The sequence below is a fragment of the Crocodylus porosus genome, unplaced genomic scaffold (genome assembly GCF_001723895.1).
Source record: "Crocodylus porosus isolate Cpor-Errol unplaced genomic scaffold, CroPor_comp1, whole genome shotgun sequence".
NCBI lineage: Eukaryota > Metazoa > Chordata > Crocodylia > Crocodylidae > Crocodylus > Crocodylus porosus.
The window spans coordinates 11,887,012-11,894,055 of NW_017728924.1; positions in this window are offsets into that span (position 1 = coordinate 11,887,012).

Sequence of the window (7,044 nt, forward strand, 5' to 3'; positions counted from 1 at the left end):
CCCCCACAAGCTTGGTGTCAACTGTGAACTTTTTGAGGGTGTAATATACCCCATCTTCCAGACTGTTAATAAAGATAATGAACAAAACAGGCCCCAGGACTGACCCCTGGGGCACTCCACTTGATACCAGCTGCCAAACAGACACCGAGCTATTGATCACTACTCACAGAGCCTGACGATCCAGCCAGTTTTCTATCCACCTTACAATCCATTCATCCAACCCATATTTCCTTCTTAGCTTGCTTGCAGCAATGCTATAGGAGACTGAAGTGATGCTGACTGGTCTGTAGTTCCCTGAATCCTCCTTCTTCCCTTTCTTCAAGATGGGCACTATACTGGCTCTCTTCCAATTGTCCAGGAACTCCCCCATCATCATGAGTTTTCAAAAATAAAGGCCAGTGGCTCTGCAATCACATCAGTCAACTCCTTCAGGACCCTCAGATACATTGTATCTGGCCCCAGGGACTGGTATATGTTTGGCTTTACTAAATAGTCCCTAACCTGTTCTTTCACCACTGAGGGCTGCCCGCCCTCTTCCGAAACTGTGCTGCCTGGTTCAGTAACCTGGGAGCTAAACTTGCCTGTGAAGACTGAAGTGAAAAAGGCATTGAGTACAGGTTTTCCTTGCCAACCATGGTTCTGAGTATCCACACTTCGGGGGGGGGGGGTACAGTCAGAACATACCTCCCCATTTTCCCCCTGGACCTGCTCATTTCTCTCAATCCCCTTCCCCCTCCCCAAGCCTTGCTGGTGCCCCTCACCCTCCACCCACAGCCCCTGCTCCTCCAGCCCTGCCAGTTTTGCCACCACAGTTTTGCCAACCATATCCTTTCTGTAGTGGTGGCCCAAAACTGAACACAGTACTCTAGATGTGGCCTCACCAGTGCTGAATAGAGGGGAATAATCACTTCCCTTGACCCTTGACCTACAGCAACACATGTACCAATGCAGCCCAGTATGCTGTTAGCCTTCTTGGCAACAAGGGCACACTGCCGTCTCATATTCAGCTTATTGTCCACTGTAACCCCCAGGTCCTTTGCTGCTGAGCTGGTGCATGAGACTGGTCCATGCTAATTGCAGGACTTTGCACTTGTCCTTGTTGAACTTCATGAGATTCCTTTTGACCCAACCCTGCAATTTATCTGCATCACCTCTAAATCCTACCCCTACCCTCCAGCGTATCTACTACTCCCCCCCCGGCTTGGTGTCATCTGCAAACTTGCTGAGAGTGCTCTCTGTGCTATCTTCCAGATGGTTGATTAACACATCGAACAAAACCGGCCCCAGGACTGACTCCTGGGGCACTCCACTTGACACTAGGCTGGCAACTAGACATCAAACCACTGATTACTACTCCTGAGCCCAATGCTCCAGCCAGTTCTCTCGCCACTTTACAATCCATTCATCCAGCCCATACTTCCTTAGCTTGCCTGCGAAAATGTTGTAGAAAACCATATCAAAAGCCTTGCTAAAAATCAAGTTGCACCACATCCACCGGTCTCCCTGCATCCACAGAGCCAGTCACCTCGTCATAGAAGACAACCACGCATTACTCCGCTATGGATCAACCTGTCAGGCCTGCCCACCTTGCCTCACCACCAGGTCTTATTCTTCTCAGTGCTCTAAGCCTCTTTCCCTCTGGGACCCTGCCACTAACCACTTCCCCACACTCTGGGAAAGACTAAAAATTCCTCAAGGACAAGCACCTGCCACAGGGAATGCATCCAGCGGCAGAGGCAGGCCAAGTCTCAGGGGGACAAAGGGAAACAGACCTTTGGTTGGGTGCTGCCTTGCTTTCCTGATGGCCTGTCTCATACACATCAAAAGAGGAGAGACAGCAATCACGCCACGTGGGCAGGGTGCTCCAGACTGCCAGCTAGCATAGCCCTGCCCCTCACTGGCAGTGAAGGAAGGAGAGTACTTACTATGGGGGTCTTAATACAGGGATGCAGCAAGGAGGTGCTCCCCATAATCCACAACAGCCACCTACAGAGCAGTAACATCTTGCGGCACTGAGGGACAATTACAGTAGGAAACACTAAAAATTAGAGCTGGACAAATCCTGGATCATTCAGTTTGGCATGTCCATATTATCTAAATGCCCCCTCAACAGGTCCCATTCCAGAAATAATCTTTTTTTTTTAATTTTCTGTAGCCCAAGCCAAATTAGCCAAAACAAATTCCAAATCTGAGAGTCAGTCCAGAACCATGAGTGGCCCTACTACCGGCAAACATCCTCCACCCCCATCTGGGGCTTCAGACGTTTTCAAAACCTTTGGCAAGCATCCTATTTGCAGGCCCCAAGGCTTGGGGTTTGGATGCCCCTGAGTTTTGCTTGTCCTCAGCTGTAAGGCCCCAGGGGCAAGCCAGGGAGGAGTTTTCTAGTTCCATAAAGTGGGCTTAAAGCCAAGACCTTCTCACTCCAGCAGCTAAGTGGGAGGTTTACTATACATTACCTTGGCAAGTACTATTCCCGTACCAGGACAGCAGTCCTCCCCGGTGCAGCTAGGAAGACCGCCTCTGTAGTCACAGTGTTTCACTTGCCAGGTAAGCACAGACTATGCTTGATCTGAGCCTTCAAGAGGCTGAGAAATTATGATTTCTAGTCCCATTCCAGAATTTATTTATTTTTTTTAATTTTTCATATTCCAAGCCAAATTGGCCAAATCAATTCTAAATCCGTGAGTTAGTCCAGAACCATAAGTGACCCTCCATCCCAACCTGTGGCTTCAGATGTTCCCAAATGCTTTGGTGGGCATCCTACTTGCAAGCCCAAGCCTGGAGGCTTGGGGTTCAGATGCCCCCAAGTTTCATTTGCCCTTAGCCATAAGGCCCCAGGAGCAAGCTAGGGAGGAGTCTCCCATTTCCATGAAGTGGGCATAAAGTCAAGGTTAACTATGCAGTGCCTACATGGGTACTATCCCATGCCAGCGGAGTGGTAGGGTGGCCATCACAGAGGACATTTCAGTTTTCTGCTCCTCTGTCCTCTATTGATATGAAACCCATCGCGTTTATGTCCTCTATTCTTCTCTTGAAGAGAAAAATAGAGGACGTAAAAGGTATCTGGTGAATAGAGGTCAGAAGACAACCAGACTGTCCTCTATGGTGGCCACCCTACAGAACGGTCTTCCCTGGGTACAGCTAGGAAGCCACTGTGGTGATCACAGCATTTACCCTAGGTAAGCATAAGACTTACCCTAGGTAAGTCAGATAGACTAAGCTTGATCTGAGCCTTCAAGAGGCCGATAAGGGAGGATTTCTGGTCCCATTCCAGAAATCATCTTTTTTCTTTTTTTAATATAATTTGTATACGAGGCCAAATTAGCCAAAACTAATTGCAAATCCAAGAGTCCAGAACCATAAGTGGCTCTACTACTGGCAAATATTCTCCTATTCTCCATGTGCACCTGGGGCTTCAGATGTTCCCAAAACCTTTGGCGGGCATCCTACTTGCAGACCCAAGCCCAGACGCTTGGGGTTCAGAAGCCCCCGAGTTTTGCTTTCCCTTAGCCATAAGACCCTCAGAGCAAGCAAGGGAGGAGACTCCCATTTCCTTAAACTGGGCTTGAAGCCGCTGCACCTCCGCAGGTACTGAACCATGCCAGAAGAGCAGTTCTCCTGCGATGCAGTTGAGGAAAACTGCCTTCTTGGACAGATACGTGGTATTTCCCCTGCCAGGTTAAGAAGCTACCATGCTTGCCCTGAGCCTTCAAGAAGCCATCTGAGCAAGAAATCATCAATCCCCTGAGATCCAGGACCCCACAGCAAACCCTGCTCTGTGCCCCAGCCAGTACTGCAGGGTCTGCCAGAGGCGGTGAGCACTGGACTTGCCTGAATCCTCCTCTCTGATTTTGCTCTTAACAGTGTCATTTTAACTACATTCTTTTTATAGCTGCTCCTGCAGGCTCTCAGGCAGGCAGGCAGAAGGAGCCTGGAGGCAGGGCTGGGTGTTGGTGTTAAGGCAGCACTGGCTGAACCCATCTGCTTACAGGCCACTCCACCCAGCCACCGCCCACTGCAACAGCACCAGCCTTGCCCAGCAGATTACTGGGTGCTGTGTGATTTAACTTGAAACTCCTGTCATTTCCCTTTATACCTTAGGCCTTTAAGTGCAGGTATCTCACACATGTGCTCATCCACCCCTTTGGGACACACCCAGAGGTCCCTACAGCTCTAGGTCTCCTCTCAGTGCAGCTGGGCAGGGATTGCCTCATTGAATCCTCACTAAGAGGATGAAGGCAACATGGCCTATGGCGACACGGACCCCTGGGCTGCTGCTGTTTGGAATAAGAAGGTCCAGAGGGGAAGAAGTGTATGGAGAAGAGGCAAGTGTCCTGAAGCGCAGACTGCCCTCTGCCTGCCTTGTGCTATGTGTGAGGAAGCAGGCAGTGGCAATCCTGGTTAACTGGGCAACTCAGCTTAAAGTAAGCTGAGCCACTCAGCCTCTGTGGTAGAAGAGGCACCAGGAGCAATGCATGATTCACATGACAGCATTCCCCCAAAACCCTGGCCCCTAGGGCAGTATGGGCCCCATTCCCAAACCCCTCCCACCCCTCCACTTTCAGTGAGATCTCACCCACTACCATGCCATGCACAAGCAACCTCCCAGCCTGCTCTCAAGGTCTACACAATGCCCTGGGTCCATACTGTCCCTAGCCTGGGTCCTGCCTTTGTTGTCAAAAAAGCACCACCAAAGTAAAGCACAGCTTGAGCTTACTCTCCAGACTTTGCTCCATAGGGCCCTCTAACAAGACTACTCAGCCTATACCGCAGATGCACTCTCCCCCATAACCCAGGGTATGGGTAGGCAGGAGGAATCAGAATGCACTTAACCCTATCCTGGCAGAGGTCATGCATGTTAACAGACTGGGAATCATACAATACAATCCAGCATTACCCACTCAGCGGGGTATAAGACAGAGCCATCCCTTCAACTGTGAAGATTTCAGTTTAGACCAGCAATTCTTAACTAGGGTGCCATAGGGTACGGTTGCAAGGGTGTCACACAATGTTAACACTGTATGGTATACAAATGTGATTCACAAGGTATACCCAGAGCTTTCAGTAGGAATCCATGGTGTCAAAAACACTGACCTGTTCTGAAAAAAGTTCTTTGAAACAGAATCATTCTATTATTTGGCTGTAGTCAAAAAATGAGCAAAAGCTGAGAACTGGCATTTTCTGAGAGGAACTCTTGAGTCTATCAAGGGGTGCCTCCAGTTTAAAAAGAACCACTTGTTTAGACATTGCCTTCCAGGCCTTTATCAGTAGCACAATACTGTGCTAACAGACATATAGAGCCCAGATATCAGAGTGCTCATGAGTGCAGGGGAGGCCCCAGCCAATTCCACTGTAATAATGCCCAGTCTTTCCCCTTCCTATCCAGCACCTCAAAGGGCTGCATGGACATTGATTCAGCCCTCCAAACCCCTCTGAAGTAGAAAGCACTGCTGTGTCCATCTACACAGAGGGGAAACTGAGGCATGGAGAAAGTCATAACCAGCACCAGGAGTAGAATCCAGAAACCCAGATCCCCATCCTGTCTTTGATCACCTAACCCCCAACCCCTCACAACCCAGCTTCCCTCTCCTTACATGCTAGAGCCTCTCTGTACCACTGCCCCAGGAGAGCTGAAGCCCTTCCAAGGGAGGGGAGCAGGCATGCAAGTAGAGGCACATGCAGCTAACTCAAGCAAGAGTTAAGTGTGGGGTGTGGAGCAGCCCCGCCCTGGGGACACACCAAGCTTTCAACCTTTCCATAACCCTGCAGAGGAGGCTGCCAGCAGTGGAAAAACACATCGAGCCACTTGCCAGGCCAGCCCTGTCTCTGCATGCTGGGCCTTGCAACAGGGTCACACATGGCACAAGGCTGCTTGCAGAACCACAGCCCTCAAATGTGTGCCTGCAGTCAAGAAAGAGAGGCACAGGGAACTACAATGCAAACCATATGAAAGACAGACCTGTCAAGGATCAGAAGAAAGCTCCAGGTTTAAATGAGCAGGCAAGGTTCTTTGAGTAAATGCGATCTCTTTCATTAGACCAACTGAGTAGTTGGATAAAGTTCTTAGCAAGCTTTCAGGTGCAGTCATTCTTCTTCAGGCATAGGGAGTCTCTGATGATCTTTCCTTGGAGTCTCAAACCATCAGGGTGATTGCGCCCAAAAACTTGGTAACTTTTTTCCAACTACTCAGTTGGTCTAATAAAAGAGATCACATCTACTCAAAAAACCTTGCCTGCCTATGTCCTTAGACCAACAGGGCTTCAACCAAAAACCCAGCAACAGGGTTTAGATGAGGCATTTTAGAGGGAACTTGCCTTCTGCTTCTTTTTGAAGAAAGGCAATGTTTTATTTAAAATTTTGGCCCCTGTAAATCACAGCAGTGGGTGGAGATTTAACGAAGAAATCTCATAAGATTCACAACAACCTGAGCTGCTGAGCAGCAAAGCGGAGGTTGTTAACTGCACAGTCCCTAACTGCGCAGACATCTATTTAAATCCAACAGCTAATGAGCCGAGTGGAGAAAGGAAGCATTTGTTAAAAATAAAAATTGACACCTCTGCTTTTCAATCAATGAACAGGTAAAAAGCATGCAAGTGACATCCTAATGGACTTTCTCAACAAATCCAACAGCAAAACCAGAGACCAGGGAGGCTGACATTCCTGAGGTTGCTAAAGAGAAAAGGGCAAGACAGACACCCTGATCTGTCAAGTCTTTGTTAAACATTGCTGGAAGAAGAAACCTCTACCCTCCCCAGAATCCTTTGCAGCTTCACTTTGCTTCCCATCTCTTCTCTTCCAATAAGCCACTTACACCTGCTGCACATGCAGGGTTTGCGCCACCAGGGGGAGCTGCAAACGCCAGAAACAATAGGTTTGTTCAACACTGGCAGCTCCAGCACAAAAGGGAGAAATGTCAGAGTTTCATAGTCAGTAGGGTCAGAAGGGACCTGAGCAGATCATCAAGTCTGACCCCCTGCCACGGGCAGGAAAAAGTACTGGGGTCAACGACCCCAGCAAGGTGTTCATCCAGCCTCCTTTTGAAGA